The sequence below is a fragment of the Canis aureus genome, chromosome 19, assembly GCF_053574225.1.
Source record: "Canis aureus isolate CA01 chromosome 19, VMU_Caureus_v.1.0, whole genome shotgun sequence".
Taxonomy (NCBI): domain Eukaryota; kingdom Metazoa; phylum Chordata; class Mammalia; order Carnivora; family Canidae; genus Canis; species Canis aureus.
In genome coordinates, this window is record NC_135629.1 from 5509597 (window position 1) to 5532530 (window position 22934).

Consider the following 22934-nt stretch of genomic DNA (forward strand, 5'->3'; position numbering starts at 1 on the left):
ACAACAAAGTATAACCAGCAGCCCACAGCATGTAGAGGATCCAGAATCCTGCAGTCCAATGCTCTGTGCTCCCCACATATTTGGGACGTGAGACTCTGGGCCCCCAAATAGAGGAGATGTCCCCTTCCAGGCACTGAGACCACCCAGCGAGTGAAGGTACAGCAGGGCTGGGCTGACCTCATATCTCCTGGGATGGTCAGGAAAGGCCTCTTTGAGAAAGTGACCTTTGGGCAGAGACCCAAAGAAAGGGAGTAATGAAAATCTGGGGGAAGAAAGAGCATTCTGGGTAGAAGAAACAGCCAGTGCAAAGGTCCAGAGGTAAGAACTAGGATGTGTCTGAGGCTGATGGGGTCAGGGTAGGAGATAAGCTTGGGAAGCCCAGTGTAGGTCAGGTCATGCAGATGCAGGAGTGCAACAGATGTGAGTCTAGAGAGATAAGGTGACCCACCGAGGGGCACACATCGGGCCCAGGGGTACAAGGCTGAGGTGGAAGTCACGCAAGGTTGGAGATGGACGCTCAGAGCTCAGTGGCCTGGGCCCAGCAGAGGATGCTGCTTCTGTAGTGCTCACGAGCCAGACAATGCCAGGATTCAAGGTGCTATCCCACAGCACCCCACTCAGCTAGGGCAGGGCACCTAATCTGACCCAGATACAGCCTCAGCATGGTAGCTTGAGCAGGGAGCAGACCCCAGATCCCCTAGAAACTCTAGGACAGGAGGCATAGAAGGGCCAGCTGCACTTTTTGGTCCTGGGCCCTGGGTTCCAGGTGTTTCTGGATAACACATGACATGTCAGCAAGATATGAGAGTAAGGGTCCCTGCCTCCAGAGTTCCCCCCATCCCTGGAGATTGCATGTGACCCTAAGCCCACCACACACCCGCTTGTCCATTCATTCATTCTTTTACTGACTTAATTCACTCACTCACTCATTCATCCACTCAAAAAACTTTAATGAAGAGCCAGGCTCAGATCAGATCTTTATTTATAGCCACAGAGCCTTAGATCCCAAAAAGACTCTTACAAAAAAGAAAAAAAAATCCCAAAAGAGACTTGACCCTGAGAAAGGATCCCCAGAGGTGAGGACATTTGCACTGAGGCTGCAGGAACTCTGTTGAGGCAGAGGAAAAGTCCTTCTGGGCTCCAGGTACTGACTACAAGGGCACGGTGAATTTGCATGGCTTTCAGTGGCTGAGGACACGGCCACTCGGGCATGATTGCACCACAGGGTACAGGGATTTGTGGGAGAGTAGGAGGGGGTGAGTAGGTGTGAACAGGATGAGGCAGCTTGGTGCCATGGACACTGGGAAGCCACCAAGGATACATACCACTGGTTCCATGACTCCAGGCCATGTCCAAGCTGACCCCAGGACTGCAGCACCCTGGCTCCCTTTGGCAGCTCGGCCTTTTCTGCGTCTTCCTCCCAGCCTCTCATGAGCTCCAAACCCGGGCTCATATGTGTCTTTTTTCCTCCCATAGCCAGTCCCCATAAATCAACCCTGGTCATCCCTGAGTTATTTTTTCACTGTGGAGATATAACCTTGCACATGCTTGGCCTAGGGCCACCCATTTGCTGGAAGGAGATATCAAGGCTCGTGTTGCTCAAAGCTCTGTTAGCCTATCCGGCCTCAGCACGGCTGGGAAGGGCAGCTAAGCTGGGCACATTCCTATACTTTGGTCGTTAAACATGTACAGAACAAGGGGCTGGGCCCATTGAGGGGCTCAGTGCCCAATGATGGCGTCAAGAGAACAAGATGGGGCTCATCCTCCTCCTCAATATACAGTTCAGGTGAGGTAAAGAAGGTCTCCCTCAATTCACATAGAGGTTGAGTCTTTCACATCTTCACATTTCCTTCTTAAGCCTCCCACTTTCCTTTCCCAGTTCGTCAGGGTCTTGTCTTATTCTGGCTGAAATAACAAAGAAATTAATGTCCACTAAAGCGTTAGCTGAAAAAGAAGATGGTAGGTGTTAACTGAGAAGTAAGGTATTTAGCTGAAAGCAAAGAGGTTAGTTCGCTAATTAAAACATTAGCTAAAAAACAAGGAGTTAACTCATGACTAACTTAAAGATCAAGATCTTTAAGACCTTGGCTAAAAGTTAGGGTTGGTGGATAACTTCAGTGTTAGTCAATAACTAAGATGTTGGCTGAAACACTGAGCAGTTAACCATCACTAAGGTTGAAACTCAGATGTTACTTCAAAAGTAAGGTTTTCATAACTCAGTAGCGAAATGACTACCCGATTGAGGCAGAAACCCTAAGAGATATTTGTACACCAATATTCATCTCAGCATTATTCACAATAGCTAACACATGTCAGCCAATGGTTGAACGGATAAACACAATGTGGTCTGTCCATACAATGGAGTATTATTCAGCCATAAAAAGGAAGGAAATTCTGACACAGGCTACAACGTGGACAAACCCCGAGGACATTGTGCTCAGTGAAATAAGCCAGTCACAAAAGGACAAACACTATAATTTCACTTCTATGAGGCCCCTGTGGTAGTAAAATTCATAGGCATAGAAAGTAGGAAGGTGGCTGCAGGGGAGGAGAATGGCGAGTTTGTGTCAGTGGGGACAGAATTTCAGTTTGCACCGATGAAAAAGTTCTGGAGACAGATGGTGGGGATGGTTGCACAACACCATGAATGTACTTAACAACACCAAACTGCACACCTAAAACAGCAAGTTTTACATTATGAATCTTTTACTACAATAAAAAAGGACAACCCCACATGGGCGAAAGGAAAGATATATGGTGGCCAATATGCACATGGAAAGATGGTCAACATTGCTAGGCATCGGGGAAATGGGAGTTCAGCCACGATGCCATACCAGCACACGCCCTTTGGAACTAAAGTCACTTCAAGTGTTGATGTGCTAATGAGCAACTGGAACTCTCACGCACTGCTGGTGGGCGTGTGAAACAGCACAATTACCCCAGAGAACAGTTAGCGTTAAACATCTACCCACCATTCAATCCAGTGATCTAGCCCCCCCACCCCACCCTGTGGGGTGGCGGGGATATCCAAGAGAAATGGAAATATATGGCCACACAAAGACCTGGACCCAAATGTTTCCAGAACCTTTATCTTCTTAAACCTCAACCTGGAAGCCACCCAAATATCCCTCACATGGTGGTCCATCCATACAAAGGATTGCTACTGACGATAATGGGGAAGAAACTACATTATGTACAAGACACAGGAGAACCCTGAAATCATTTTTGCTGAGGGAAGGGGCTAGACTCCAAAGAGAACACACTGAGTAATCCCATTTATGTGAAAGTCTAGAAAGGACGAATTGAATTGATAGTGACATGAGGGGTTAGAGGTGGGAACTGTCCACAAAGGGACACGGGAGTGATATTTTTGCAATGATGGATACCTTTCACATCTTCATTGTGCCATTCAGCCACATGGGTGTATCCCTTTGTCACAACTCAGATGACCATAGGGACTTTAAAGAGGTGATTAAGTTAAAATGAAGTCTGTATTGACATTCTTCCAAAGAAGACACACAGATGGCCAACAGGGACATGGCAAGGTGCTCAACATTACTAATCACAGGGGAAATGCAAATCACAACCACAGTGAGCTATCACCTCACATCCGCTAGAATGGCTATCGTATCAAAAAGACAAGAGGAAACAAGTGTTGACAAGGACGTATAGAAAAGGGAACCATTGTGCACCGTTGGTGGGAATGCAAATTGGTGCAGCCACTATGGAAAACAGCATGGCAGTTCCTCAAAAAATTAAAAATAGAATTATCCTATGTGCCCAGAACCCTACTTATAGGTATAGATCCAAAGAAATGAAATCACCATCTCAAAGAGACATCTGCATCCCTGCATTTATGGCAGCATTATGCACAAGAGCGGAGGCACAAAAACTAAGTTTCCTACAGCGGATGAATGGACAAAGAAAATGTGGTGTATAAATACAATGGAATATTATTCAGCCATGAAAAGGAAACCCTGCCATCTGTGATGCTATAGATGGCCCTGGAGGACATCTTGTAAGTGAAATAAGTCAGAGAGAGGCCAACACCTTATGATCTCACTTACGTGTGCAGTTTTAAGGAGTCAGACTCAGAACCAGAGAGAAGAGTGCTTGCCAGGGGCCAAAGGGTCAGGGAAAGGCAAAATGTTAGTCAATGGCACAAACTTTCTGTTATAAGATGAGCATGTTTTGAGACTCCAACGTGCAGTGTGGTGTCTGTAGTTAACAATCCTGTCTTGTATACTTGAAATTTGCTAAGACGGTAGATCTTAAATGTTCTCACCACAAAACAAAAAGAGGTGAGGTGAGCGATGTGTTGACGGATTTTATTATGGTGATCGTTGCACAACATATATGTACTTTAAATCATTATGTTGTATACCTTAGGCTCATATAGTTTTATTTGTCAGTTTTACCTCAATAAAGCTGGGGAAAGGGGAAGGTTAAAATGAGGGCGCGTGGGTCGGCCCTAATCTAATAGGATTGTTGTCCTTACAAAAAGAGGAGATTGAGACACAGACGAGGACCATGTGACCATGTGAAGACACAGGATTAGGAGAGAGGCCTGAGAAGAAACCAGCTCGGCCAAACCTTGATCTTGGACTTGCTAGCCTCCAGAACCATGAGATAATAAATTTCAGGTGTTTCAGTCCCCAGTCTATGGTATTGTTACGGCAGCCCTAGTAAGCTAATCCAGGGTACATTTTACTGTATATAAATTATAGCTCTATAAAATAAAACTAAAGAAAAATAAGAAGGCGAGCAAGTTTGGGTCATAACTGGATTGTACCGTCACCCTCCAGGGCTCGTGCATCCTTGCACTCAGCTCTGTTCCTAGTCAGCCGACATAAATGCTAACTTAAAGTCCAGGCTGCTACCTGAAGTATTAAGTGATCATCCAGGCACTCCCTTCCCTTCTCCAAGAGATTCTGGAATTTTTTAAAAGCCTCTCCAATGGAGACAGAAAGTAGGGTGGTGGTTGCCAGGGGCTGGCAGAGAGGGGGAACAGGGAGTTAGTGTCTAGCCGGCGCAGAGTTTCAGTTTGGCAAGACGAAAAGAATTATGGAGACGGATGGTGGTGATGGCTGCAAACAACATGATGAATGTGTTTAATACCACTGAACTGCACACTTAAAAATGGTTAAGATGGCACAGTTTGTGTTAGGTGTACTTTATCGTGATTTTCAATATTGAAGAAAAAAAAAAGCATCTCCAGTCCAGAGTAATACTTACTATGTGCCAGACAAAATGTGCAATAATGGTCAAGTGACACAGGGGTTGCAAACCCCGTAAGGCAGTTGTTTTTCTTTTTATTTCTTTTTTTTCAAAGATATTTATTCATTCATTCGAGAGAGAGAGAGCACACACATGCATGAGTGAGGGGGGGTAGGGGAGAAGGGAGAGAGAATCTCAAGCAGATTCTACATGGAGCTCCGAGCCAGACTCGGGGCTCCAGCCCAGGACCCTGAGATCATGACCTGAGCCGAAATCAAGAGTCAGCTGTTTAACCAGCTGAGCCACCCAGGCGCCTCGAAGCTGTTATTTTCATCTTTATTTTACAGGTTCAGAGAGAGGACATGACTTGCCCAAAGTCACTCAGTGAGTTGGTGGCCAGTTCAACGTTCCAATGAAAGGCATTGTTCACACAGGGGCGGGTCATGTTTCCATGGGCTCGCTGGGCCCCGGGACAAGGGCCCAAATCCTTTCAGGGGAGTCAAGTTCCTCCATACCTGTCCTTGTCAGGCTCTGAGAGGCTTAAGACAGGTGTTACCTTTCAGGGCTGTGGGGCCCCTGCACCGGCCAGCAGGCTGCACGCAGACGCTGCCACCAAGGAGGCAGGGCAGATGGCCTGGAAGGTGGGCTGGGCCGTCCCACCCCACTGGACGGCAAGCTGCCCAGTGACCCGAAGCCCAGGAGGTGCACCCTGGTTGACAGGGGCGGGGGTCACATCCCTGTGACCCCGGAGATGTGGCCGTGCTGGACAAGGCTGTTGCGGTGTGATCAAGGTGCCTGCCGCCGGCTGGCTGTGACCTTGGGCGTTCCTCTCTGACCTCCTTTTCCTTATTTCATTTCACGCCTTCTGGACAGCTGGCTCTGCCCCTGGCAGGTTGGGGGCCCCCTGGCTCCCACTGAGCTCTCCTCTCAGCTGCACGTGGACCTTCCTCCTCCCCGCAGACTGCGAGCACCGAGCGCCGTGGGGTAGAGCCGGCACCTGCCTCCCCGTGGAGCCCCCGCTCCCCACGTCACAGGGAGGCTGCACAGCGAGGGGCGTAAACACAGGAGCCAGAGGCACCTTCCAGCTCTCCCACCACAGCTCTCTGAGCCTCAGCTTTCACTTCTGCCAAATGGGGCCGCCGAGGACCATCCTGCCTCTCTGACCGCAGGTGACATGAACAGCTGGATCGGTTAGAGGAGCCCAGGCGAGCCTCCTGGAGGCGTGTGGCTCAGGCCACAGCCACACTGCCAGACCTAAGCAATGTCATCTTCCAGCAGCCGGCCCCAAGGTGTCTGCAGCTGCCGAGTGAGCCCAAACAAAACCGCGGCAGGGCCCAGCTGCACCCAGATCAGATGGCAGAGCTAATGAAGTGGTTGCTATTTTCAGCCTCTGAGTTTGGGGATGGTTTTGATGCATCCATAGATCATTGAGACAAACTTCTCAGTGTCTGGTGTCCGAAAGGGAAAAGACAGGCGATGTGGTACAATGTGACATAGCAGAGGACTGTAAGGTGTCCTGTCCTGGGGAGCATCGTGGGAAGAAAAGGCTTAAAGGGGGAATTCCCAGGCTCTGGTTTGCTGACCTCTGTGGCCCCCTGAGGAGGTATCGGGGGTTTGTACCCTCCTCTGCATTCTGGACCCTGGAGAGAAGCCTAGCCTCTCACATCACTATTTCCAAAGCACTGCACTCCCCTCAAAGGCTGCAGCCCACCTCTTTATCTAGCACCCGGCACACGTCCAGGCACATGGTAGGTGCTTTAGAAATAGTCAAATGATAGAGGATGCGTGGGTCCTGTTCTCTGAGCCACTGTGGGAACACTAGACTTCCACTGCCTTGTGATTCCGGGTGTGCCCACCCCCAGGATGCGTGGAGTGTTTGCCTCCCTCCTTAGACTGACTCGGGCATCTGTTCTGTCCCCCTCCGGGTGAGGCAGCACATGAGTCTCCCCTTGGGACAAATGGGGGTGTGTGCCCCCCCTCGTGGAATGGATAAGTGTAACCTGCCTTCCCCCTTAGATTCTCTGGAATATCCACCTACGCCCTTACACCGGGTAGGAGTAGCTCCCCTCCGCTTTGGGACTAGGGGTTCCTTAAGAGCAGGGTGCCCACTTCACCCAGCACAGAACACGGCCCTGGGGCTCTGCTGTGTAGGTCACTTGCTGATCTGTCAGTGTCCTTGAGCCTGGAGTCCGCGAGTGATGGTCAGAAAGAGGGACAGACACACAGCCTTCCTCCCCAGCAGGCCTTGTGCCCCCATTTCAAAGAACATGAATCTGAGACCCAGAAGGGATGAAGGATGTGCTCGCATTCATGACAGGCAGCATGTGGTGGGGTCAGGACTCAAACTCAGGTCTCCCTGGCTGCAGCCCCAGTGTTCCTGAGAAGCGCCCCCACTGCCACTGTGCAGGAGGGTCTTGGAAGCCCGTGCTGTTTGCAGGGGGCCTGGATGAGGCTCCTAAGTCAGTCTTGACACATGCCTGGAGAGGGTCTCTCTGAGAGGGCTGTGCACCTGGTCAGGGCTTCCGAGGACCACCTGTGGAGGGCTACAGGAAAGCCTCCAGGCCCACAGGCACTCTCAGGCCCTGCAAAGAGCACTGGACCAGGAGTCCCATGCAGCCAGAAGCCAGACCCGATTCTACAGCTAACCGGCCCCTCTGCCTCCATCTCCTCATCCGTGCAATGGGGACAGGTGGTACCCACCCAAGAGCATGGTGCTGAGTGCCTGGCCCACTGTAAATGTGAGTTCCCCTGCCTCATGGAGCCCCATCCCATCTTGGACTCCCTCCTTCCTCATTCACACAGGCTCCCTCCGTTTCCTGGGTCAAATGCCAGCCACAGATTTCTTCCTCCTTTTGACTTAACCAAGGCAAGTTGGGGTTGGCCACAAAATAGAACAAAATACCTGCAAGGAAAAAAACAAAACTCAGAACAAACAGGATGCCTCTGGGTGACATGTGAGGTGGGGGTCACTTGGGCAGCCGTGACCATGTAGGGGCTGCTCACCCCCACTGCAACCATCAGGGATTCGAGAGGGCTGGGGGCCAGCCCAGGGTCCTGGAGCTGCCAGCCCTGCCATTTATCCAGACTCCACTTTTCAGTCACTACAAGACCTTGGGAAAGTTGTGTCGCTTCTCTGTGCCTCAATTTCCCGATTGGGAATTGGGAATGGGCAGAGAAGTAACAGTACTTGTCTGTCCGTTTGCCTGTCAAATATTCTTTTCTGGGTTTTTAAAAAGATTTTATTTTATTTTATTTATTCATGAGAGACACAGAGAAAGGCAGAGACACAGGCAGAGGGAGAAGCAGGCTCCCTGCAGGGAGCCCGATGTGGGACTCAATCCCAGGACCCCGGGGTCACACCCTGAGCCACCCAGGCACTGCTGATTTATTTGTTTTAAACTGGAAGTTTGTGTTTCTTAATCCCCTTCACCTATTTCACCCACCCGCCCCCACCCCCAGCAACCACTGGTTTGTTCTCTGTATTTATGAGTCTATTTCTGTTTTCTTGTTTGTTTTGTTTTCTAGATTCCACATATAAATGAAATTTTATGGCATTTGTCTTTCTCTGATTTATTTCACTCAGCATTATACCATCTAGGTCTACCCATGTTGTCGCAAATGGCAAAAGTTCATTCTTTCTTATGGCTGAATAATATTCCACTTAAACGTGCGTGCGTGTGTGTGTGTGTGTGTGTGTAGGCTGCTTCCATATCTTGGCTATTGTAAATGATGCTGCAATGAACACTGAAGTGTGTATGTCTTTTTGAATTAGAGTTTTCATTTTCTTTGGGTAAAGACCCAGTAATGGAATTACTGGATTGTGTAGATATTTCTATTTTTAAAATTTGAGGAACCTCCATACTATTTTCCACAGTAACTGTACCAAGTTACCTTCCCACCACAGTGCATAAGGGTTCCTTTTTCTTACATCCCACCAACGCTTATTTCTTATCCTTTTGATACCAGCCATTCTGACTGGTATGTAGGTAAGTTCTCGCCTGCCATCTCCTTTGCTCTGCACAACCACCCAGGAGGTAGAGCCTGCCTGACTCTAAGACTCATTCCTAGTGCCATAGGAACTCGCAAGAGAAGTGGTGGTGACAGAAAGAGGGACGGGGGTAATTTGTCTCTAGAGACACCCACTAAGAAGCCCTCCACCCCGTCTCCAAACAGAATGTGGGCTCTATCGCACATCTGGTATGTGCCTGTTGAATGCATGGTGGAACAGATGAATGTAAGGCTTGTTGGTAGTGCTCTGCAAGAGTTTCCTGAGCAGATGGATGGGTGAATAGGTGGGTGGATGGATGGGTGGATGGATGATTTGCAAGAGGGTACATTGTAGGCTCTTGGCCTCTGCCCTTGGACAGGAGGTCTGGGGCAGTCTGCTTCCATGCCCCTAACACCATGTGTTCTCTTTTCCCCTTCTTATTCCTCCAGGAGAGCCACCTGCCCAGCTCCATTTCTCCTTTGGAAGTAATTGTTTCTGCTTCCCTCTGTCTCTTGTCGCCCAAAGCTAGCTCTATGATTCATCCCTTCAAGGACATCTCTTGACCGAGGAATGAGCACTGATGGGCTAACTCGGTTCCTTTCTATGGGGGCAGGTTTACATTTTAAAGGGCATAGTCTTGAGACAATCGAATCTAAGGACCCGGTGTGTGGTCTGGTGGCATCCAGTTTGGGGCTCAGCTTGGGGCTGGACTCAGAACTCAGTTGTCACCAGGACAAGGGCTCAGCTTGGAGACAGGACAATGGGTCATCCAAAGATGAAGTTAGTGCTCAGTCTATGACCAGGAGCAGGGCTCAGTCTTTGACCAGAGTCAGGGGTCAGTTTAGGAGCTGGGATTAGAGGTCATCTAGGGATCAGGATCAGAGCTGAAGACTCCGTCTATAACTTGGGTTTGGATTCAGCTGGATGAATTTGGGATCGGACAAGGATGAAGATAAGTTTGAGTATATAGTCATGATCAGGGCTTAGTTTTTTCCATGAACCAGGATTAAGGATTAGTCTACAGTTAGCATCAGAGCTCTCTGTAAGACCAAGACCAGGCCTAATTCTTTGGCCAAAACTAGGGCTCAGTCTGTGACTTGTAGCCCAGTTCTGTCTATGACCAGAGTTAGGCCCAGGTTATGATCAGTTGTCGTGATCACTGTCTGAGGCTGTGTTTATAACCAGGCTATGATTGGGGTGACAAGTCTGAGACACGACTCAGCCTATATCTGTGTTTAGAAGCTCCTCCACGGGTTTCTAATGACATCAAAGAATGAATCCTGCTTCCAGAACAACTTAGCTCTCTCCCAAAATTTGGACCCCTCTGGAGCCAACGGAATTTTTCTTTTGTTCTCTGAAAACCTAGCTGCTAGCTAGTGGGCACCGTCCCGTACTCCCCACGCCACCAGGGGAGCTGCCTCAATGCGTCCGCCAAGACCCTGTCTCCCCCATCCCTGCCAGGGAGCCTCCCGGCTCCAGGGTTATTAAGGGAGGAATCTGTGGGAAGAAGAGGGTAAACAAAATCCGTCACGCGGGGCTGGGGCAGGCGCCCATTCCTCCTGTGGCTCCACAAGCTGACTCCGAGGGAAACCAGCAGCTCTGAGCCAGTGATGTTGACAGGATACTTAATGAAATCCAGAGGGAGGGGCCCTGGCAGGGCCCACCTGGAAGGAGGCCCGAGATGGTAATTAAATTAATTTTGGTATATGTCCCAACAAGCGCAAAAGCAAGAGCTGGGGCCAGGGTCCATTCGCCCAAGGCTCCAGGAGTGTCATAATTACAGGGAAAAAAAAAGTTTCAGAACTTACGTAACCCCACTGCTTGGGCCCCAAGGGTTAGGCCCAAATTGTTTTTCTTTTCCAGGAAATGCACATACTGCAAAGCTGCACCTGCACACCGGAGTCACCTCCGTGGGTCATGGGACATGAAAGAGCACAGAACATTATTCCCATTTCTCAGATGAGGCAAAATGAGGCTGGGGGAGCAAAAGAGTCTTTTCAGAGTTCTGTGATCGTCCTAGGACTACCATCAAGCTCCAGAACCCAATTATGCTGCCCCAGAAACCTCTCTACTGTGGAACTATGGGCAACTAGGGGTGGGAGAGGTTCACTCTACCAGAGATTGAGGAGGGGAAGGCGCTGGAAGGCCTCCTTTAAGAATGAGTTGGGGCTGGCCAGGCCGAGAAGAGGAACAGCATACCAGGCAGAGGAAACGGCACATTCAAAGGCACAGTGGCTAGAAAGAGCACGGCGTGATGGGAGGAAGGGGTTATCCCATCAGGCTGAGTGCCGGCTCACAGGCAGGGTTGGATGAGGATGCTGACGTGCGGTGGCAAAGAGCCCCATACACAGCCACAGAAAGGTCTCCCACCACTTATTTATTTAATTAATTAAATTATTATCTTATTTAATTTCACCCCATGCCCCATGAGCTAGATGCTTCCACCATTCCCATCTGACAGATGGGTAAACTGAGGTTCAAGTGATTTGAGACATCTGTCCAAAGCAACACAGCCAGAAAGTGGTGCAACTGGGATTTGACCCACATCCATTGGGCTCAATACTGCTTCCCTAAACACATTTATTTCCTGCTTCCACACCCCCACCCCCACCCCAAGGCACTTTCCCCGCTTCCTAGTTCAGCTCAACCTGGGTGCCAAGGCATGAAGGTGCCCCTGGCCGGGGTGGAATGCCATCAGGATCTCCAGGAAAAGAGGACGGGCAATGGGACCACCAGCCCAGGAGCAGGGTAGTAGCAGGGAGCTGGTTCCTGACCCCAAGTGTCTGCAAGGCTGTCTGAGGAAGCAGAGGAGTCCAGGGGACCCGAGACCCATGGCGCAAGGGAGGGAGGAGTTCCCGAGAAGCCGGGGCCAGCTCAACTATGGGCTTCTTGGGCAGGAAGTAAGCATCCCATCCAGGAAGACACATAGGTGGGCACGGACGGGGAAGCAGGAGAAGCCACTTCTGGGTTGGTCCCTGTGGGATCTGCACATCAAGTTCTCAGGACCCCTGGAAAAAGCCATCCCTGGTGGTTGGCAAGTGTGGGATGTCATCAAATGAAGCTCTTAGAAGAGGCAGGGCCTACCCAAGGGGTCTATTTGCTTTCAGAGGATTTCCCTCTTCAGAGGTTCAGATGTTTCCAACACCTTGAAAACAGCATCTGAATAGAACCTGTCAAAAAAGCCCTTAGCTCGTGGAGAGCTCTCTGTGGGGATCTGTCTCCTCCCTGAGCTGGAGGCACTAGACTCGGTGGCACAGAGAAGGACAGCGACTGACAGGGCATCACACAGCCCTACCCAGGTGGGCCTCCTGGGGAGGGCATGTGACCAGGCTCGGCTGTCCAGGCGAGGCCCTCTCCTTTGGGTCAGAGGGTCCTTGACTTTGCCCTTAATCAGGAATGAGAGTGTTTGCTTTCAGCTGAATATTTCCCCAACCGCAGACAAGACGGGACTGCAAATTCCAGATTCCTGGCAGCTTGGGAAACTGGGCTGTGGGTTGTGCCTGGTCACTTCTCCTCCTGGTGGCCTACTGCCCACCCCGGCCGGTACCCGGCTTGGGCCAGGCCCTCACTTTACTTTCCTCCCTGATTTCCGGGATGTCATACTCCCACCTGCGCAACCTGCCCCCCGCTGACCCCCGCCCAAGGGTGTTTCCAGGGTAGGCTTCCAGCCTTGGCACTCCCTGCTCACCTTCTATGGCTCTCTGAGGCTGCAAGATAAAACACAAGGCCTGAGTGCTCTGGGCCCTCAGCAAACCAGCCCATGCCTGCCTTGTCTCATCACCCCCCCTCACTGGCTGGGAACCCCCCCCACCTTAGCCACAGAGCTCACGTGCTTTCTCCAAAGAGGCTGCACCTTTGTTGTGCCTCTGGGCTGCAGCACGTGCTGTTCCCTTGCCCAAGATGCTTATCCTCACTGTGTCTGGTGAAACACCAATGACTCAAGTTAGTGTCTATGAAGATGAGATCTGAGGGAGGGGAATAGAGGAATCGGGAAGGACGGGGAAAGGAGAGGCAGTAGGATCCTGCCAGCACCTTTTACCACAAAGAGGGTTCTCACCCAAGCTGGCAGCCAGACCCCCGGGCCTTGGGGGTGAACCCCCTGTCCTAGGCCTCCAACGTAGCTCACCTGAACAACAGAGCAACTTTCTCCCCAAGCAATGCATCACATTGGCCACCCATGTACTCTACCATCCTAATGACACCAAACTGTGTGATGTTGCCCAATAGAGCACACACGCCCACATGGCCACTGACTTGGCGCTTGCCATTCTCTCCCCTGGATCACTTTTCCCGGTGAACTCCTCTTCATCCCTCGATACCCAACTGGAAACCACCTCCTCAGAGCTGCCCTCCGCATGTACACAGAATCAGTTTCTGTCTTTTCCAAACCCTAGGGAGGTGGCTTGCCTTGCCCCCCCCCAACACCCCCACCACCAGGGAAGGGACAGGGCACCTATCTCACCTCTGCCTCCTTTGCATCCAGAACAAGGTATACAGTAGGTCCTCAATAACTGTGTACTGTAGTCAATGAGAGAGAGAGAGAGAAAGAGAGGAATGAAGGCACGGGTGAGTGAATGAAGGAATGACTCAACGCCCACATCCCAGAAGAACAGATGGTCAACGACAAGTTTGAAGTTAGATCCCAGCTCCGTCTTTGGCTCGCGGAGCCTCAGTTTCCTCTCCTGCGGAGTGCTGGCAATCCTCCTTACCGTGCAGTCGGAAGAATACGTTAGGTAACACAGCGATAACAACCCAGCACGGTGGAGCCCTTGGAAGCTCCAGGAAGCCAGCCGGCCTGTTTGCCTCAGCCACTTGCCAGCTGTGTGAGTTGGGACAAATGACTTGACTGCTCTGTGCCTCGGGTCCATCTGTAAAATGGAGAATAACAGTGCTGACCACACAGGGTTATCTGGAGGATCAAAAGAGGAAATGTGTGCAACATGCTTATGACAGAATGTGCCAAGTGGTGAGAGCTTGGCACGTGTTTGTTTTATAAACCCGTCTGTGGAGTGCCCGGCACGCGGTGTGTGCTTGAACCGGGTGAGCGTGCGGGCTCTCACCTCCCCTACCTGCATCCTGCGGCCCAGGGGCACTGGGGGTTCTGATCAGTTGTCACAGCCACAGCCACAGCCTGCAGAAACATTGGTGAGTCCAACCCTGCAGGATTTGCTGGTTTTCCAAACAGAAATCCCACACAGACCCCAATGACTTGCCCATGTCAACAATAATGGCTTGCGTTTCGGATCTTTCCATGGAGGGAGATACAAAGCAAGTCACGCTGAGAAGGGACTTGAGCTCAATGGCTCTCAGCCTCTGAGCTCTGCTCCAGAAGCATCTGTTCAACACGCTCCTTTCAAGGCCCAAATCAAAGTGTTCCCTTCCACTATGCAAGGTTGATATTGCTGTGAGCATGATTGTTTCCATTGCACTTGCTTGCTTGCTTTCTCTCTCTTTTTTTTTTTTTAGCTCTAAGTACTAGATAATTTGCTCAAATTATGATTTAATCCCTTTAGCCCGTGACAAGAGTATCATTCCCAATGGAAGGAGAAGGAGACCAAGGCTCCGAAGGGTTGCCCAGCAAGTCCAAGTTCACCCAGCATGGAAGCAGAGGCAGGAATTGAACCTACATGTGTCTGACTGCAAAGGTTTTCACCACTGGCTATACGTTGGTATCGAGTGGGGAGCTTTGAAAATGCTGACTCTGGGAATCCCTGGATGGCTCAGCAGTTTAGCGCCTGCCTTGGGCCCATGGCGTGATCTTGGAGTCCTCGGATCGAATCCCACATCGGGCTCCCTGCATGGAGCCTGCTTCTCCCTCTGCCTGTGTCTCTGCCTCTCTCTCTCTCTCTCTCTTTCTGTGTGTGTCTCTCATGAATAAATAAAATCTTAAAAAAAAATTAAAAAAAAAAAAAGAAAATGCTGACTCTGGGGTGCCGCCTGGGCATCAGGTTTATGAAGCTCCCCAGGAGATCCACCAGGCAGCCAGGTTGGCAGGAGAGGTCCAGGGGACAGAGGAGCATGGCCAGGGGAAAGGCATCCAGTGGAAGATACACAATCCACACAGCAAAGATGGGGTGAACACCTGTGCCAGCTCGACCCAGGCTCCCAGTGATGATTTATTTATTTATTTATTTTTAAAACTTATTTTTTTTTAATTTATGATAGACATAGAGAGAGAGAGAGGCAGAGACACAGGCAGAGGAGAGGGAGAAGAAGGCTCCATGCCGGGAGCCCGACGTGGGACTCGATCCCGGGACTCCAGGATCGCGCCCTGGGCCAAAGGCAGGCGTGAAACCGCTGAGCCACCCAGGAATCCCCTCCCAGTGACGATTTAATCACTGGAGATCAGACCCCAGCCAGACACAGGCCTGGAACTTCCAGAACGCTGCAATTCTGCAGAGTCAACAAGCAGGGAGCATGTCTTGGGACAGAACTTCTCCCAGGAACCCCTCCTGACCCCCGACTGTCCCCAGGACTGGAGGTGCAGCGTGGCCCCCAAGTCCGGCCTGGATGCCAGCCCCCTCTCATGGTTCAGCTCAGGCATGGCTTTCTGACCTTTTATTCCCTTATTACCATGGGATCATTTCTTCAAACAAAATCTCAGGAATTTGGTTCCTCTAGACTTTAACTCAGGCCCATTCATTTTGACATTCCAGTGAATTGTCTCTAAGCCAGCATCCTCCCTCCAAAAGCTCCTCTGACCCCCACAAACGCTGGTCCTGGTTGCTCATCCACCTCCCCTGAGGCTTGCAGACTCCACAGCCCCTAAGAGAATTTAGGTTCGAATCCCTGTTCTGCTGCTTTTGAACTGAGTGACCATGGGCTGGTCACTCAACTTCTCTGAATCTCAGTTTCATTTTCTGTAAAATGGGCTCTTACCTCATACTGCTACAGACGCAGCAGGTTAACTGAGATGATAACGTCACATCTCAGCCAGCATCTGGCATGCAGGAGTGCTCAGTGAAGACAGCTGTTATTAGTTGATCGTAGTACGAGAGGGAGAGCAAACCCAGAGTCCCACAGCCTCCACTACAGGCCCGGGGGATTCATTCGCTTTGAGGCTGTGTCATTGTCCTGCTGCCAGAGATGGATCCCCGGGGGCCGTCACCAATACACTGCCCATCTCCCCTGGCACTGGCTATAATAATGAATATAACGAATGCTGAGAAACCCACCGGGTGCCACCAGCCCTCACACCACCTGTGTAACTCCTTTGTCCCGCCCCCATTGCCACCACCGTAGTCAGGCCCCGTGGGTGCTCATGTTCTCACTCCCACCCTGCCTCTGGGCTCAGCCCCACAAGTGGTTCTCTACCCAGCTGAGGCCACATACGTCATTTTTTTTAAAAGATCTTATTTATTTATTCATGAGAGACACACACACACATACACACACAGAGAGAGAGAGAGAGAGAGAGAGAGAGAGGCAGAGGGAGAAGCAGGCTCCATGCAGGGAGCCCGATGCACGACTCAATTCCGGGTCTCCAGGATCATACCTCAGGCCTGTGGCAGTGCCAAACCGCTGGGCCACTGGGGCTGCCCCACATATACCACTTTAAACCCCTGTGATCACCTGGTTACACTCTTCCATGGCTCCCCAGTCCTTCCATCTAAGCCAGGCTTTGGAGGCTTTTTGTGACCTGACCTCTCCGTGCCCCTGGCTTCCACTGTATGTTCCACCCACCACATGCCTCTCGGAGCTGCCTGGATGTGCCAAGCTTTCTCTTGCCCCTGAGCCTTTGCACGTGCTGGTCCCTATTTCTCCTGGAATACCCTTTCCCTTTCTCCTCCACTGACCAACTCCTGTTCATCCTTCGGCTCAAGCGGCTGGGGCCTTGGATCTTTGCTATATGGGCCTCCACATACCGCCTGGGATTCCTCACAGCATGGCAGCTGAATTCCAAGAGTGAGTGTCCCAAATGAACCAGACAGAAGATATATGGCCTTGATGGCCTTGCACTAGAAGTCACACACCATCATTTGTCTTTGTCACAGGCCCACTCAGACCCAGGGGGACAGACTATGTGGACCTCACCTGTCAAAATGAGGAAGGTCAAAGTCACATCAGAAAAAAAGCCTGTGCAATGGGAGCTGGTTGTGACCATTCTTGGAAAACACAAAATGGCACAGGGGGGAGGGTAAATGTCACAGCTACATAAGCTCAGCCCCTGGGGACCTCAGGGCAGGGATAAATGTCCAGGACCCTCTCTCTTACAACTAGTGTCTTGGTAGATGATTGGCCTAACTCCTTTGGGAAAGCTCAGCTGTTAGTCCTGTCCACAAGGTGCAGGAAACATGAGGAACGTGTCTGTCTGTACTGGGAACATTTGCAGTGTAACAGGTTTTGAATCTTAAAGCTCTAAACAGTAGTGATCTTAAAAATTCCCCTGTGGTGCTGACAATGTGAGTTGGGCCACAAGTGACTTAAAAGAGGTTTGAGGCAGGAAAGAGGGGGAAATTCTCCAACTACACATGGTCAGCTAAGGACCAAGTCCTCCAGAGGTTTTCAGGAGAAAAGGGACCTCCTGGCATCTACCCTTCTGAACACAGAACGGGGCTGTGTTCTGGGTCGATGTCCCAATGGGACTGGGTGTGTACACATTCCATGCAGAACTTCCAGAAGGAAATTACAGGCTCAGGGTTGGGGGCTGGCATGGGCAGAACCAGCCCAGATGTACTCTCTTCCTTCTTACTCTGGGCCTCGCCTCGTCTTTCCTTCTCCCAGTTGAGCCCAAAGAATTCAGATTTCCAGAGGTGAGGAATCCTTCAGACCCCACGATTTAGTCCCTGACACTAATTTTGGCTGTTTTCTACGGAGACCCCCACTTACACTCAGGCAGTTGGTTGCACCATTTGGGTCTCCCGGGCCTGCGGCACCGACATCTGCTCTGTCTCCTTGCCCAGGAAAGGCAAAGCCGTGCTAACCCGGTGCATGCCCCCTCGCCTCTCGGAGCCACTCCTAATAGCAACCCCTGAGCTAGTCTTACGGGGCAGTTAGGGAATAGCAACACAGAAGTGCTCCGTAAGGGAACTGTAATTGGCCGTGCAGTGAGCACTCGGTGTCGATAATGGAACCCCCAGTCCCGGTGCCCGCACCAGAGCAGGAGTGTGGGAAGAGAAAGGGTTTTAGGATGAGAAAGCACGAGCTCTTTTCCTTCCAAGAGTGAGTAAACCTTTCAGTGAGCATTTATTGAGCACCCATGGTATGCTGGGCCCCAGGCAGTACTGTGGACAGAATACAGAATAACACACATACAATGGATGTGGCCTCTGCACCCGAGGTCTCACAATCTGGACTGTTCCAGACACAGGGGACGTATAGCAGACATCTGAAAGATGAAGAAGAATTAGCCAGAGAGGGCGGTGGCAGGGGAGGGTATTGTCTTCCTAATAGGGGGAACAGCATGTGCGAGGACCTAGGAATCAGGGAGCACAGAGACTTCTGGAGTATAGAGCTTGAGCACAGAGGCAGAGCTAGAGGGGGAATAAATAATAATAAAGACCAATAAAGAAAACGCACAGCATGTGAAGAAGGGGTCGTTGTGAAACAGAAAACTAAAGCAGGAAAGGGACTGAGTGTGTTGGAGTGAGGGTAGGCGCTGCTGTTTTCAGTAGGGGAAAGGCTGTACCAGCAAGAAGACATTTGAGTAGAGGCCAGGGAAGTGAGACAGTCATGCGTACTGGGGGGAAGAGTATTCCAGGCTGGGGGAAGCAAGTGCAAAGGTCCTGAGATAGAGGTGTTCCTGGACTTGGGAGGAACGAACAGGAGGCCAGTGCAGCGGGAGCACAGATGAGGGGAGGCAGGTATGATGGGCACACATACCTGTCTGTTCTCTCCTGAGGTCCTGACAGATGTCATTAATTGTGACCTTGTCCCCTTGATCCCAGATCGATCTTCAGACTCCTCCTCAGCACAAACCTTCAGGCCGTCACTCCCAGCAATCAGAGTTGAATACCCAGTGAGGTCAGAAGGCAGTCTGGGTTCACACAGGGACGGAAGCCGTGATCTGTGGGTATCTGCCATGTGCCTAGTCGTGGCTAGTTGCTTTCTGAAAAATCAATTTATTATTATTATTATTATTATTATTATTATTATTATTTAATAATTAATATCCAGCTTTATTTAAGTTATAATTGACATATGCTAGTTGCTTCTCAAATTCTCTCGTTTCAACATCCACAACATAAACTATAAGGTTGGCATTAGCATCCCCATTTCACAGATGAGGAAATGGAGGCTCTGGGAGGTCCAGAGACTGGCCCAGAATGCCCCTATTCGGAAATTTAATTCAAACACGGCAGTCCTGTATTCCAGGCCCCCTCCTCCGGGACCCCCACCAAAGACCCTGCTCAGGCCTCACTCGCCACACCCGGGCCTCCTGGCCCCGCCAGGACTCTACGTGCCAGCAGGCTGGTAGAGGCAGGTGTGGGCAAAGCGCACCGGAGGCCGAGAACGCCTGCCAACCCTCAGCAGGCAGGACGGCGTGAAGGGGTGCGTGCTCGGGCATCAGGGGCCAGGCGCTGACTGGGCCCCACCCCTCCCAGCCGGGGGCTAAGGGCAGAGTGAGGCCAAGGTCCTCAGTTTCTCCGCTCCCCTGATGTATGTGTAGAAGCAGGGCCCCGAGTTATTAAGGACAGAATGTGGCTGAGGTCCTGGCATCATCGGTGCCTGGGGCTGGGGCTGGCCCTGTCGCCTGGGCCCTGCTCCCCTGCTGGGGCACCTTCCACACAGACAGTCCATGTGCCTGTCTGTCCTGATGGGCTGTGGGGTCTCCAGGAGGCTGCTATGACTTAGGACAAAGAGGCTTGTGCCTTCACAGGGGGCCCCAGAGGCTGAACTGGGATCCTGCTCTGTCACTCCCCTGCTGTGGGGCCCAGGGCCATTGCACTGTCTTCACCTCTCTGGGCCTCTTTCTATGTAAAAAGGAAATAGTATCTATCTGATAAGGATTTATAAGTGTTGTGAGTGGCAATATACACGAAGCATTTAGCATATTATTATTATTATTATTATTATCATTACCATTATTACTCATCCCTGAGTCTTCAGGATCCACCTGGATCTAAGCAGGCACGCAATCAGTCTGGGGAGAACAGTGCGACCGGCCTCCTTTAAGCGGGTCCTGGAAGATGGGAAGGGAAGGAAGGAGCCAGGGACGAGCCCATGTCGGCTACCACCTTGCTGGGTGACCTTGGGCAAGTCTAATGCCCTCTCCGGCCCTCACACATGACAGCCCTCCTCACTTGGCAGCTCTGCGACTAGAGTTTTTAGAACCTGCTGTGAGCCCAGGCCAGGGCCAGGTGCTTGGTGGGGTCTTGATATCAGGGTTAGAGAGGGCTTAGGATGCCCGGGCCCCCGGCCCCTTGGAGGGGGCTTGTTTTCCAAGGAGGAGGACTGCTCCCGTTATGGGGTTTCTTCCCTGGTGCCCGTCCTTCCCACCTCCCACCGGTCTGTAAGCTCCAGGGCTGAGCCATGTGCTCTCTCAGTGCTTTGCAAGGCTCAAGCCTCAATACCAGGCCTGCTCCTCCTCCTCCTCCTCCTCCTCCTAACCTCAGAATTGGGCTTCTCTTTCTCCGGGAAGCCTTCCTTGACTCAGGCTGAGTTAGCTGCCTCCCCGGGCCTCCTTGGGGTTTGTGCTCCCCTCTCCCATGAGCTGGTCAGATTTGGGATCCGTCTCCCAAACAGACCGCTATACTGGCAGGCAGGGGCCATGTCTGACCTGGTACTATGTCCTGGGCACTGATAGAGCACTGGCCACAGCAGGCCTGGGGACTCCCTGACGACTGATGGATGAATGAGTGGAGAAACCCCAGAGGAGGGGATCTTGAGGCACCTGAGTGGCTCAGGTCACAATCCCGGGGTCCTTGGATCGAGCCCCATACTGGGCTCCCTGCCCAGCAGGAAGTCTGCTTCTCCCTCTCCCTCTGCCTGCCGCTCCCCCTGCTTGTGCTCTCTCTCTGTCAAATAGATAAATAAAATCTTTTTTACAAAGAAAGAAGGAATCTTTGACACTGTCTGCCTGGTGGAATGGGATGGTGCCGAGAAATGGAGCCACAAGGATTTGGATCTAAATCCCAGCTCTGCTCTGTACTGTCTGGGCAGACAGTCCCATGCTGAGCCTCTGTTTCCTAATCTGCCAAAAGTGGCCCATTCTTGCTGCCTCTCACACGGGCCGGGCACTGGAGACAGCGTGGGTGCGGCCCCGCAGGGTCTGTGCGGAGTGTTTCCACTTGTCCCCCATCCCAGGCATGGGCACCCCCAGAAGCCACCCTGCCTCGCCAGCTTCCTGCCACCAGGCCAGCTCCACCTTGCACACCCAGGGCAGGGCCGGGCTGCACTGGCCTGGCCCCCTGTGCTGAGTGAGGGTGGCAGCCCAGCCGGTGGCTGTGGGACGGGCAGGTTCTCATGACCTGTCTGCTTGCAAGGGTCTGAGCAGAAATCCAAGCAGGCTGGGGAGCCTGTTCATCCCCACCCTGGCTGGGCTACCTCCAGCAAGCCAGCAACACCTGAGAGCCTCTTTTGTCACCTGTTAAGTGGGAACACTCAGCACCATCTCAAAGATGAAAAGTTAGAGATGCAGAGCCTGGCAGGGCTCTAAGGAGAAGAGAGAGACTCACTGGTGAGAGAGCTTTGCCCTTTGCTAATGTCAGAGCGGGGCTGGGCGTCCGGATGCCTCTCTGCCACTTGGAGTCTGTCCTTCTAGCAAACCAGAGGCATGTCTCTGGCTTTGAGTTCTCCCAGGTACCAGCACCTAGAGAAAATGATAAAATCACATTCTGTCTCTAATTATATCCGTTTTTCTGGTACCTTCTGTTTGTAGCAGCCATTTCTCACATGTGACACAGCTTTTTCTTTTTCTTTTTTAAAGATTTTATTTATTTATTCATGAGAGACACACACAGAGAGAGAGAGAGAGAGGCAGAGACACAGGCAAAGGGGAAGCAGGCTCCATGCAGGGAGCCCGACGTGGGACTTGATCCTGGGACTCCAGGGTCATGCCCTGGGCCGAAGGCAGACACTCAACCACTGAGCCACCTGGGCGTCCCAGCAGCTTTTCTTTTTAAACCTGCTGACCTAAGCAATAGTGTCAAGTAGCTGGCGGGGGTAAGTCCAGGGACTCTGGGGCCAGGTGGTCCCGGTTCAAATCCCAGCTCTGCCTCTCTTCGCTGCTGTGTGCTCGCAGACAGTTGTCGCCTCTGTCTCCCCGCCTGCAAGGACAGCTCCGGGACCCCCGTGTGGCCCGAGGGCCGTGATGAGGGTAGATGAGTGCCAAGTGCTTAGAGCTGAGCCCAGGGCATCGTCAGGGCTGCCGTCTGCCGGAGACAACGTTTTACCAAGTGAGTTGACACAGAGCGAGTGCGTTGGATAAACCCGGTGACTTGCAGAAATCACGGCCTGGGAAACACTGGCGCAGGCCACCCGCTCTGCCTTCCCAGGGAGGGCCTGCTGTTACCTGCCTCCCTGGTAAGCCCCCTGGCAGCAACGTCGCCTTTAATCTCGGGGCTGGTAAACATGCGATCAGGTTTCCCAGGCTTTGTCCTGTTACTTGGAGCAGTTCTCAGGCCCTGCACACTCCTCCCAGCCGTCCTCCCCACCGGCCTGCCTCCAAAAGCCCCGGATTTCCTCTGCCCCTGACCCATGCCTCAGTCTCCCCGTGTGCGAATGGGCAGGGATACCACCTGGCACCCATCAGTGGGCACAACACTGTTTTTACCTTGTAAACGGGGGT

General features: G+C 51.7%; 2 long non-coding RNA genes across 3 annotated transcripts; both read right to left on the reverse strand.

Moving 5' to 3' along the window:
* Positions 1 to 5270: 5270 nt before the first annotated feature.
* On the reverse strand, positions 5271 to 14948 carry LOC144289506 (uncharacterized). Its single transcript, XR_013357374.1, has 5 exons — positions 14275 to 14948; positions 13915 to 14073; positions 13668 to 13723; positions 7918 to 8119; positions 5271 to 6738 (listed from the first exon to the last, which is right to left on the reverse strand). It is a non-coding gene; the product is annotated as an uncharacterized LOC144289506 (long non-coding RNA).
* Positions 14949 to 18372: 3424 nt separating this feature from the next.
* LOC144289505 (uncharacterized) lies at positions 18373 to 19958 on the reverse strand. 2 transcript variants are annotated; one of them, XR_013357373.1, is made up of 3 exons: positions 19566 to 19958; positions 19028 to 19253; positions 18373 to 18533 (listed from the first exon to the last, which is right to left on the reverse strand). It is a non-coding gene; the product is annotated as an uncharacterized LOC144289505 (long non-coding RNA). The 2 variants fall into 2 exon arrangements; XR_013357372.1 differs by having other exon boundaries at positions 19646 to 19957.
* Between the last annotated feature and the right edge of the window lie 2976 nt (positions 19959 to 22934).